Here is a 12,993-nt window from a genome sequence, read left to right as displayed (position 1 = left end):
CGGTGTCAATCTTGCCTCTATTCTCTAAAGGACCCGAGAAAGTGATTATTTCTCGTATTGAGAAATTTACTAGAAAATATGACCTCTTAACAGATTATCAATTTGGTTTCAGAAACGGACGCTGCCCTGAGACAGCACTTCTAGCTCAAAGGAAGAAATAATAAACAATTTTGAGAATAGGGTAATGACATTGGGTATACTCTTATATTTTAGCAAAGTCTTCGATCGAGTCAACCATGCAATATTAATTGGATAAGTTAGAGCATTATTGGTTTCGTGGCACACTACAACTTATTAAATCTTACTTGAGTGCGCGCCATCAATACGTCGAACTAAATAAGTACAAATCTCACCTACAGTCTAATGAATTTGGAGTTCCACAGGGTAGCATACTGGTACCAATTTTCTTTCTTTTCTGTATTAATGATATTGTAAAATTATATGAGGATTGTAGATATATTATTTATGTCGATGATTACTCGGTAATCGTAAAGGAAAGAGTCATTGATATTGTAAGACAAAAGGGAAGTGCGTTCTGTCACAACTTGCAGATTTGGTGCCAGAACAATAGGCTCATTCTTAATGAGTCGAAAACTAAGTGCGTGTTGTTTCGCACCCCCAGGCACCTTAGAAAAATAGACGACCATATTGCTCTCGGGCCATTCAAAATTAAAATAGAAAAGTCTGTTAAAATTCTAGGTGTAATTTTCTCAGAAAACATGTCTTGCAATGAATATGGGAAAACTTTATTACCAAAATTAAGTAAAGCCGCCGGTGTAATAAGCCAGAACCGTCACACTTTTCCAGTCCGCATTAAAAAGATGTTATATTTCGCACTCTTTAGCTCTCACTTACATTACTGCATGCTAATATGGGGAAACACGACAGCATCGAACTTACAGAAACTCTTCCTCATTCAGAAAAAAAGCACTTCGATCAATAGAAAATTCCTCGTTCTTAGAACACACAGAAACACTCTTTCACAAGCAAAGTTATGAAAATGCACAATATATAAAAATACGAATTATCAAGAACCTATAAAAACGCCACATTAGGTAGGGCGGAACTATTTCAAGAATTATCAAATCTCAGGAAAAGTACAATTTCTTACCCTTTCATATACCAACCGTCATACTACGTTCCCTTCTCGCGCACCCATTATGGGAAAGAAAGACTTGACTATGCACTGGCAACTATACTAAATGAGGTAGACCGGAAAAATGTTCACGTTCTGGCCCTTACTAACAAAATCTTATTTGACCTGTTTGTGTGACTGTATTGGAACTGCTTATGTCTCTAATTGTTCATTGAAATATGCACGCTGTTTAATTGATCTTGTAACTGCCATTTGTGATGGGGTTTGCTGATTGTTTCTTTATTTCCTGATATGTTTATATAACTGAATCCATATAACAAATCGTCGTGTCACTGCTGCTGTACGGGTGGCTAGAGCTTAGTCAAGCTGCACAGATGTAGCTTTTTTCTCTGCCGTCTATTTTTGCAGTAACAATGTGTTGTCTGCGGCGAAAATGAATCTTGATTGATTGATTGATTGATTGATTGATTGATTGATTGATTGATTGATTGATTGATTGATTGATTGATTGATTGATTGATTGATTGATTTGTCATCGTACCGCCCCATCGCGCTAGACAGTTTCATATAAAAAATAATGGAAAGAATGATTTTGACGCGCCTGGAATGGTACCTGGATAATTGCAACGTGTACGCAGATGTTATGCTGACTTCCGGTGTGGGCGCTCGTCCATAGATAATCTTGTCGATTTGGAGACGTTTGTTCAACATCAAAAACGACTGAAATGATTCACTGTGGCATTATTCCTTGACATAAAAGGCGCCTATGATAATGTAGCACATTATGTCATTATAGAGGCTCCGATTGAGGCCGGAATCGGTGACCGCACTTTTATTCGGCTGTGCAGTTATTTGACCGACATTCATTTCTTTCTGATAACCGAGGATGGCGTCATGACTCAGCACCAAACATTTTTCTGGGGAGTACCGCAAGGCGGAGTGTTGAGCCCGACGCTATTCAACCTACTGCTCGTTGGCCTAGTCAGATGCTTGCCCAACCCACTTCAAGTATCAATCTATGCTGACTACACCTCCATTTGGGCGTCTGCTGTAACACGACTGCTGGTACGAGCAAGGCTACAAAAGGAAGCTACGTTAACATCAATGTACTTGCGGAAACAGAACTTAATGCTGTCTTCAGAGAAATGCTACAACATCGCCACACAGTGCAACTCACGCTTACACTACACAAATAAACCGAACATGATTAAGCCGCTTGTGCTGCGATATGAGCAATATTGTTGTGAGTATGACATCCCTCGCGAAGTCCTCCAGGTTGCCAAAAAACCACAATAGGCCCCGTGGTATGATTTCACACAGTTATGCGAGTGGACATTAACACATTTAAAGAAAAGAGACACTCCACACGAACACATTATATCAGAATTCCGTGCTCTTCAGGACAAATATCAAAATCACATGCAATTCTACACTGATGGCTCCAAAACAAAAGAACACGTGGGTGTAGGGGCCGTAACAGAAAATTGGGAAAGAAGTATTCGTCTACCAAAACATGCCTCTGTTTTCACTGCTGAAGTGTATGCTGTATGGGTTGTAGTTAAAAAGATTATCACTGGCAAACCCAAAAACACAGTCATATACACTGATTCCTTAAGTACGCTGAAGGCTCTACATATGAAATCTGATGGTGAACCCCTGCTAGGAGATATACTAAACATGGTCACGCTTAACAAATACGGGAAATCAGTCCGTTTCTGCTAGGTACCAAGTCATGTTGGGATACCGGGTAACGAAGCAGCTGAGAGATGTGCATCGATGGCAGCGTACAAAGACATAATAAACACAAGACTTCCATATAAAGATAGTATCCGTGCTATTAGGAAGGTCTTAATGCCAAAGTGGCAACGCGAATGAGACCATTGTATAGAAAACAAGCCAAACCTCACTAAACCCTTACTTGGTGAGAGGAAGTCATGTAACCACCAGGAGCGCTTCTTCACCAAAAGACGTGCCAACATGTGAAAAATGCCAAGAACCACTAACAGTCATGCATATATTACTCACATGCACATATATTGAAGTACAAAGACGAAACATTTTGCACAACCTTTATCAAATGTACATACCTTCACATCCTGCTTTAATTTTAGGAGATGATTCGATAGTCCCATTGCCTTACCTGTGTAAATTCCTAGACGACACTGGCTTTTTACACAAAATATAGATTAACACAGCCTTTCTCTTATTAAATAGTATTATAAAGCACCTCGTGTTTGGCACAGCATAGCCTTAGCCGCTTTCGCGCCACTAAACCACATTTAACTATCTAGCTAACTAACCTAATTTACAGCTCCGCATTCCGCCCGACCTTCCACGTCGTAACTGCACTCTTCTAGCCTGTCTATGGCTTGGAGTAGCATTTTCAAATGCGTACTGCTTTCTTATCGGAATGGCCAACAGCCGTCTTTGTAACTTCTGTGGGTGCAAAGAAACAATCGCGCACCTTCTTTGTGAGCGCCCTCGTTTCAACCCGCAAAGAGGAGTCCTCTCCGCCAACCTAGACAAACTGGACAAGCGCCCAATAACAGAAAACAACATCCTTGGAAATTGTCGTACGTCACCGCGATCTGCTATGAAAGCGCTGCTGCGGTACTTAAAAGACACAGGACTTTCTGACAAAATGTGACTGTACACTGCGTGACGTAGGATTAAAAGGTCACACTGCGTAACACTGGGAACGCCTTCGCATACTGCGTGACAGTGCCCACAGAGGCAGTTCGTGTGTATCGTGTGTACGTGTAGGTGTATGTTGTTTTTTATTTATTTTTATTTTTTATTCTTTCTCTCTCTCACCTATCGCATCCCTTTGCCCCTCCCTCAGTACAGGGTAGACAACCGGAGATAATCTCTGGTTAACCTCCCTGTCTTTCCTTCGCCTTTCTCTCTTTCTCTCTCTCTCTTTCTGGTGCAATCGATAAACAGGAGCCCATCAGTGTTTGAGGTTGTGTCTGAAGTTTATTTGATGATCCCCTAAGCTGCAGGGCGGGGGGGGGGGGGGGTGTCAGGCATTGTACGACGACTGCTTTTTCTACAAATCTTATCTGGAAGGCCAATGCATTCCTTTGGACGTTTGCAGATGAATACCTCGCTAACTGTGTGTGCTTTGAAAACCAGAGTGCTTTAAATCCGAAATCAAGACATGTACCATGAAGTAAATAGAATAATTTATTTTATTTACAGGATACTGCTGGCCTTAGTCTTAGGCCTTGGGCAGGAGTAGACAGTGGGATATACAGATGAACAAAAAGAAATGAAGAGCAAGAAGCATTACAAGAATTGAAGACATTGCAATAGACATATTCCCTGATCTGCACGAGCCGTACAGAGCTTTCCAATGAAAAATCTTTACAAAATTTCAATATATTTTAGAATACGGATATTCGGTGAACCGCACGAGCTGTACAGAGCATATTGATAACAACGTGATATTGATAACTAGGACTCGCATTCATACTGGCATGCTAAAAGACATCGCGCATGCTCGGTTGGTTGAGCAGCAAAAATCTACAAATAATAATGGCAAGCAAACGAAAAAAAGCGCTTGCGTATAATGTAAATCTAACAAGAAAAAAAAAGACAAATTACATTTGTACATACATACATATACATATGCATACATATCAAGTCCAAATGCTATTCAGCCTGTTGCAGAATGACTGGACGGTCGGGCATTCCACTGTACTGGCAGAGAGCGCATTACACTCACCTATCGCCCGAGGAAAAAACGTGTTTTTAAATACGTCTTTTCTGCAAGAAAATGTCATTATTTTTTTTCGGATTATTAGCTCATGTTGCACGCCTGGTAACTAAAGTAATATACATACCCTTATTTATCCCCAGCATATCATGGTAAAGTAAATATATGTATTTCAGTCGGTCCCTATATCGCCTTAATTTTAATGTTTCCAGGTTGCTTTTGTTGATAACAACAGTCGGAGATACATGCCAGATATCAACCAGCTAGCGATAGTTAAATACGAATCTAACAGATTTTCTTTGAATGTTTTCCAATTGTGTAATGTTCTTCAGGGTGTACGGGGACCCGAGGCACACCGAGTACTACCGAGGCGTACTCAAGGATTGGTCTAATATACGTTTTGTACGCTAAAAGACGGATTTCTTGTGTGGACTGTCGTAGCGACCTCCTCAAGTAATCAAGTTGGCGCGTTGCCTTTTTTTATAATATGAGATATGTGTTCATTCCATCTAAGGTCGGATGAAATTACGATGCCTAAGTATTTGTAGCTACTAACCGTAGATAGATTATTACCACTGAAACTGTAATAAAATTTTAAGGGGTGGCGTTTTCGTGTTACTGACATAGCAACCGTTTTACTTGCATTAATATTCATTTGCCATGTGGCGCACCACGCTTCCACCTTGGGTAGCGAAGAATTCAAACTGACCTGATCATTTACGCCATTAACTTCTTGATATAGTATACAGTCGTCTGCAAATAATCGTATTTTCACGTTTACTTCTTTTATTAAGTCATTGACAAAGATTATAAAGAACAGAGGCCCAAGGACGGACCCCTGTGGTATGCCCGACCGAACCGGTGCTGATCCAGAACGCACGCCTTCGATAAACACAGTTTGCCGCCTTAGCGACAGATATGCAGTAAACCATGAAAATAAAGAATCATTTTTAAGTATTGTTTGTAGTTTTAACAGCATTTTAGTCTGAGACAAACGGTCGAATGCTTTTTCCGAAATATATGAATATTATATGAATTTGGCCCTGTCTGTCTAGAACTGCTGCGAGTTCGTGGATAGTTTCGAGTAGCTGTGTTGTTGTAGACAGTCCCTTCCGAACGCGATGCTACCTGGAATCAATTATATTGTTGGCATTCAGGAAGACCTAAATATGCTTAATATACTCAAGTGTGTTTGCACTTGTCGGTAACAATGAAATTGCTCTGTACAAAGTAATAAGCCACCTGTTTTCTGATTTGGGTATTGGGGTAACGTTTGCGTACTTCCAGTCATCCGGAACTTCTGCACACGATAAAGACTTGCTAAATATGATGCACAGATATTTTGAGCACCACTCGGCATCTCTCACGAGAAAAGCAGTAGGTATGCGGTCCATTCCAGGCGATTTTTTGTATTCAAATTTAACAAGAGAGATAAAATGCCTTCTTCGGTCATGGAGATATTTGCAATTGTCGGGCAATCAACTGGAAGGTAATAGCTTGGTGTGCGACCATCGTCATTCGTAAATACCGAAGAGAAAAACTGATCGAAAGATTTTGCTATCAAACTTTTATCAGTTACTGTTTCCCCGTCGATGCATAATCTGGAAAAGGGCTGCTTTTTGAAAGAAAAATGGCGCCAGAACTTTGCCGGGGAATACAGCTGAAAATTCTTCAAAGGCACACTTTGATAGTATTCCTTCGCTTTTCTAATGCTTACTTTTAGTTGCAGACGTATGTTGGAAAGTTTAGTGGCATTGCTCTCTGTGGTGTACTGATCGTGCCGTTTTCTTATTCGTTTAGCCTTCCGTTCCAGCCGCACTATCCTTTGTAATCCATGGGCGTGTGCGCTGTTGAATGCTTAGTCTCATTGGAACAAAGTTCCTGGCGCATTTTAAGACTAGGTTTCTAAAGAAGCACCACAGCTCGTTCACGCAGCACGTGCCCGACTCAGAAAGAAGTATGAAGTCATCCAAACGACCTATCCGTGACGTCCAATATTGTCAACCTCCTTAGCGCGCAAAACTTTGGAACGAGGCCTATTTTTTCCTTGCTTTCAGTGGGACGGCCAAGTTGAACTGTTAAATATAATATTTTGTGATCAGATATTACGTCAAAAACATGTACTTCGGGACCACGACTGAGCACTGCATTGCTTACAAGGAATGGATCTGGAATTGAAGCTGTACCATTCTGACTGCGCGTGGGCTCTTTTACTAACTGAGCTAAATCATGGAATACTACGAGGTCAACAAAAGGTTCAGCGGCACTAGAAAGGGGCTAAGGAAAATCGGCACTCTAGTCCATTAAAGTCATATTGAAGTTGCCACCCAAGAGGACATTACAAGAATAGCTTCTGCTAGAACATAGGAATTGGTTACGCTCGAGAAAAAAGTTATCTTGAGTAGGTGGATGGTAGAAGCCTCCTACGAATAAAGCGTGCCCATCCAAATATACTTTAATGAGGGCGCACTCAATTGCAGGTATATCAGGTAACCTAGACACCAGTAGTGACTGTTGATAAATAATTTCACCACCACCGCCACACGAACTTCTGTCTGTACGATGAATTACGTAACCTGGTGGTGCTACTTCCTCGTCAGAGATATCGGGGTGAAGCCAAGTTTCCGTGATTATAAGAACACGCGGCTTGTGTGTTAAAATCACACTTTCAATATGATCAGATTTATTAACGATGCTACGTGCATTAAGATTGATGAAACGGAGGGGCTTTTGGGCATCGGGTTGAATTCATTGTGACTGGTGTCTTCAGTTTATCTGCCTGCGCAAATCCTTCTGTCACTTGCGCCATCCCATCGAAATAGCTCGCCATTAATCGTAATTTTGTCGAACACTAGTTAGACTGTCCCCCCAGAAGCTCTAATTTCGGAGGCGCTATCCCAGAGTTTCTTTCTTTTAAGTCTTGTGGGTGCTGAGAAGTCTTCTGAGACCGAAATATATTTATTTTTCAGTTTGAAACAATTCTGTAGTACGGCCATTTTTTTCGGGGTGGTTGAAAGGCTTGATTATGACTGGGCGTGGTCTAGTCCCGTGTCTGCGCCCAATCCTATGAAGTCGTTCAGCCGAAGAAACTTGCACACTGAGAACGCTCCTAAACACGCTCTCTAACACAGCTTGCTTCAGATCATCATGAGTTTCGGCAGCTGTCTCTTTGGCCCCGAAAACCAGAAGCTTGTTCCTCCTGTAACAATCTTCTAGATCTAGAAATTTTTCCTGCAACCTCTGCACACTTTTCCCGAGGACAGAGATTTTTCGCTGACTTCTTTAATATCCAATGCAGACTCCCGAACCACCTTTCGTTTCATTTCAATTTCATCTAACCGTTTTTCTATTTTCTTCTGACCATTAAGTAGTTAGATTAACAGTTAATCAGTCGTAGGCCCAGGTCCAGGATAGGGCTCTACGTCCCCAGATAGCATTAGAAAAGAGAAGACAAAATCCTGAACAACCAAACAGAGCGTACAAAGGCTGCGTGGGCACGTCAGCTGGATGAAACATCTATCGCTGGATTTAACAGTAGAAGCTTTGTTACTGACCTGCATGTAAAAAAGCAACGGGTTGGTCATGTTGACTGGCGGCCAGCCGACTAGCCCACTATACAATACAATGCAATATAATATAGTACTTTATAAAATAATGTAATATAATATAATATAATATAATATAATATAATATAATATAATATAATTGCTTAACGAATGTTGCACTTACTGATGTATTCTTTTCCTATTTCTCATCATTCCATTGTGACCCCCTATATTTTAACCTCGCTACAATAATGCCGTGGAGCCGATGTAAGTATACCAAATAAATATAATGTAATAAACGATGCACTTTATTTGCTTTCTTTATCACATAGTGAGTACCATGACCACTCTAAACAGAGAATGGTTGTTAGGCTAGAACGTGACTAGCATATTAGAAAGTGATTAGCGTGTACTATAATTAAATACTATGTGAGTGATTATAACACACTTACTGCAGTCCGCCATACTGGTAAAACGTTGGCGAAAAAAGTACGTTGTACCTACACTGCACTCTCTAAAAATTTGGCTCATTCCATTCGAAGCAAGTTTCCTAGTTAGCCGAGCATTATGTCCACTCGAGAAAGAAAAGTCAGTCAGCCAGTCAGTCAAGAACTTTATTGAGTTCCTGAGGAGTTTTAAGCCGTTGGAGATACCACGCTGGGAGCTCCTCGGCCCGAAAAGGTAGTTTCTTTAGTTCAGCTTACTTTATTCGCTGACTATTGTAAGACGGCCGTTTTTAATGTCAGTAAGTGCGAGCTAGCGATAAGTTGTACCAAAGTTTGTTTGTATTTTTTTTTAAAGTTTAACGTCAGTTTTGTTTGGTTTGTTGCAGCGCGTGCAAAACACTGTCCGTGCAAAACACGGACAGCTCTGAGCAGTACCACACATGCGCTTGCTGTCGTCAGTGGTTGAAGCCACGACCGTACGCCTTCCAAGACACTGCCCGGTTATGAGTAAGGAAAATACGCAGCACGACGCCTTGCTAGATAAATGCACGCAAAAGGTGCTGACACGAAGCGAAGCGAGACGGTCGGTCTGGTGGATAACGGCGGCTGCAGCCAGCGCGGGCGCTCCCTGCTGCGCCTTGCGACACGAGACGCAAAAACCACCGACCGCGGCAACGCAACCAACACAGCTACTCCAAGTCGTAGCGTCCGAGCTAAAGCGCTGACCTCGGCGCAAAACGAGCGTGGGATATTGCGCAGCGGTGCGTCCAGAGATTGTGACCGCTGCTGCCGCAGAAACGTGTGAACTGCAAAAGAACGGTGCGCCTGGGACATGCAGTGTTTGTTACGACAAAGCGAAAGCGTGGGAGACCGACAGTCTTGCGTTTGAGCTGGCCAAACAGGAACATCTGGCCTTTTCGGGAGAGGGAGAAGAGTTTCACGATGAGAAACTGTGTTAAGAAAAATATTGAGACCGGATATGGTGAAAGGGGCGACTTAATTAGCGCATGCCTGTTTTCTCTGCTTAGTAGAGTAGGCAGGCGTTGTGCCCCTTCCGGTGGCAGTTGCCAGCCTGCTCCTCGCCTTCCCTTTCCTGTTAACTGTATATATGTGTATATGTGTTCAAAACAAATAATAATAATAATTTTGGATAGCAATAACCTGTTTTCTTTCGTGGTAGGGTGTTGCTTTGGGCTCGGCCGCATTTCAAGATGTCGTAAAACACTGCCAGTGGAACCAGAAAGGAGACTGCATGGTTCAACGGCTATACTTCGTGCTTTCATTTCGTCTTCTCAATCCTCCTTTATCTTCTTTTAGCTCTTTCTTTTTTAACCAAATTTATTTATTTATTTATTTATTTATTTATTTATTTATTTATTTATTTATTTATTTATTTATTTATTTATTTATTTAAGTTTTTTTTTATTTTAAGGTTCTTCAATTGCTTGCAATATTTACGATGCCTCACTAGCATGTATGCGCATCCGCTACTTTATTCTGTTATTCTAATTTGGTTATGATATCATTCACTAAAAACTTTTTTGAAGCCACATGCTTCTTGGCCGACCTCCCCTATTACGTAAGCGCCCACATCTTGCAACAAGAACAAGAACTAATTGATGTTCATAACGCGCTCGTTCTTCGTAGACATATACACGTCCGCACCCGTGCGTGCTTCAATCAAACCAGATGTCGCTGTCTGTCATTGGGATCAGCTTATCCAAAAATGCTACAACACCGTGGCATCTTCGCGCCAATATATGTTTTTATTTTGCGTAGGGAAAGCCAGCACTGGCAATGATGCGTGTATCTTCAATTGCAGCTAAAGCATTATTGATAGCTAATGAACAGCGACACATGAGAATGCATACCTATAGGTTGTGTGCTGTCATGCCTGCACGTGCCGTTTATTCAACCAGCGTCATTTACGGGGTATCCGCTGGTTTATCTATAAGTATCGATGAAGGCAAGAAGTTTGCACCTGTGAGCTCTCGGGACACGTGCAGTTCATAAGCTGCCTAACTGGTTAACGCGTTATCGTAGATATTCATTGTGAGATGGGTCCTGCCACAATTTTTATTTTAGAAAACGTGTAGCATTCTCCCCACGTAGTTTTTTTTATAGCAAACAATAGAAAAATACTCTAACAGGAAATTTCTGCTGCAATTTTAAATATTTTTTTTCCTTCTTCCCTAACACAAAGTGCGCTGAATTGGCTTATAAACTTCCGCTTTGCTGCAGGAAGCAAGGACATATGAGAAATGTTTTGCCCGTTCACCATTCATGCATGGTCTTTGTTCGCCAGAGGAGTGTCGCTCGTATGAGACGAGGTTCTCATAAAACTAAGCCCCCTATGCGAACAAGTAAAGCAGGCCGATTTTACGCTTGGTGCTCCTCGTGTGCTCTTCTACTCTTTTGTTTTATTTGTGGAAATCTTGGTAGAAGGATGTTTCAAATACCATTGTACAGACCAATCTACCTAAGTGAGGAAGGCTCTTCAATGCTCCAGCTTCGCGCGCAGCCGTTCAATTGTATTTTTATTGGCTTCCAGAAAACGGCGGTGCTTCGGTGGGTCTCTAGTCTTTGGGACAGCAGTTTCGAGAAATATTTATTTATTTTTCGGGGAGGAGCCAACGCTTTTAGTCCGGTTCCGACGGCGCCATCTCATTCACTACTGTTTGTTGCAGCCATGAGTGATCCTTAAATATTTATGTTCTACAAACTTACGCATTATACATTGAAGAAAACTTGTCAAGTTGCAAGTGTGAACGTAGGCAAACTTTGGGAGATAGCGTACGTGCTGAACGAGGGCGTTTCTCAAGCGCAAGAAAATGGAATGAAGTTAGGAAGACGGAAGAACACGGAGTGAGAATGTTTCCTCGTTGCAGCCAAGTATGTTCTTCTCCTGCTGTCTTTCTCATTCATTTTTATTTTATTTTAAACGTAGAAAAACACATTTTAAAAGCATGAAACATTTTCCCCTTCTCACAGACAAATTCATCACACGGCTAGAGAAAGACGCTCATGCACATTTATTTCGTTTTTTTTTTTTACATCTTGCTTTTCACAAGTCCCCTAATATTTTGGTATTTGCTTTTAAGAGGAAGGCCTAGATCGGGCCCAGCTCCGATTCCAGCAATTAAATACATATAAAATCCAGGAATGCGTCTTCCACGTAACCGTTGCATCAATTTGAAGGGAATTTGATTATTCAAGAAGAAACTGAAAACTCCCCAACTAATATTGTATTAGACCCTGCAAAATCACCCCTCGTCCATCACGATGATGTATACAACACCGTAAGACTATCCATCCCAGGCACGGCATATTGATTATCGCCGCAGGGGAGCTAGACCTAGCTGTTGTCAAGCAATATTTTGTGGCACGAAAGAGTGTCAGTTAGCTTCGAGGTCTTACTAGAAAGCTTTAGAAATGTAGTATGCAAGCGGCTTTGGTAGACTAACAACTAAATACTGGTAAGCGCAATTCCAAGACGGGACATAAGATAAACACACAAGAACAAGACAAGCGCTAACTCGCAACTAAATTTTATTCTGAAGACTTCGCCCGCTTAAGTAAACAGCAGACTAGGATCGCGCAATAAGCGTACTGCCCAACAAGCCAACCAGTGCATCATATCAAGAAGCGCATAGATCACAGCATAATATCTAAAAACTAATTTTTATTACTGCGCAAAACAACCGACGTATCGCTAATACCGGCACGTTTTTCTTTCTACTATAATTTTCCTCCAACGATTTCTCTGGGCAAAGCATTGCCATTCCTGCCTAGAATTCGAATACCGGAAAGAATCGGCTCATAGGGACAGGACCGCCTGAAAGCTTACGGGGCACTGCTTCCACAACAAATAGGAATTCCTGCTCTGTCAAGGCATGGCGTTTTTAGTGCGATTAGTCACAGTCCACGACCTCAAAACTATTACAGATTGAAACTTTGAATTCGGGGCGATACGCCTATATGGCCTTGCGGGAATCAAGCTTTTTCGCAAATCCCATGCCCGCTGAACATTTATGACCGACTGTACGTTAACGAGAGCTTAATTATTCTGCTATCGCGGGATTTAAATGGGTGCGCAAACGCTTAAAGCGGCAAAAAGCTTCAAACACGCATGCGAGACGAGAACGGCAAACGCGCGCGTACGCTCCGCTGGTGACGCAAAATCTGGAC

This window comes from Dermacentor variabilis, chromosome 9 (assembly GCF_050947875.1).
Source record: "Dermacentor variabilis isolate Ectoservices chromosome 9, ASM5094787v1, whole genome shotgun sequence".
NCBI lineage: Eukaryota > Metazoa > Arthropoda > Arachnida > Ixodida > Ixodidae > Dermacentor > Dermacentor variabilis.
Note: the sequence above shows the minus strand (reverse complement) of the source record.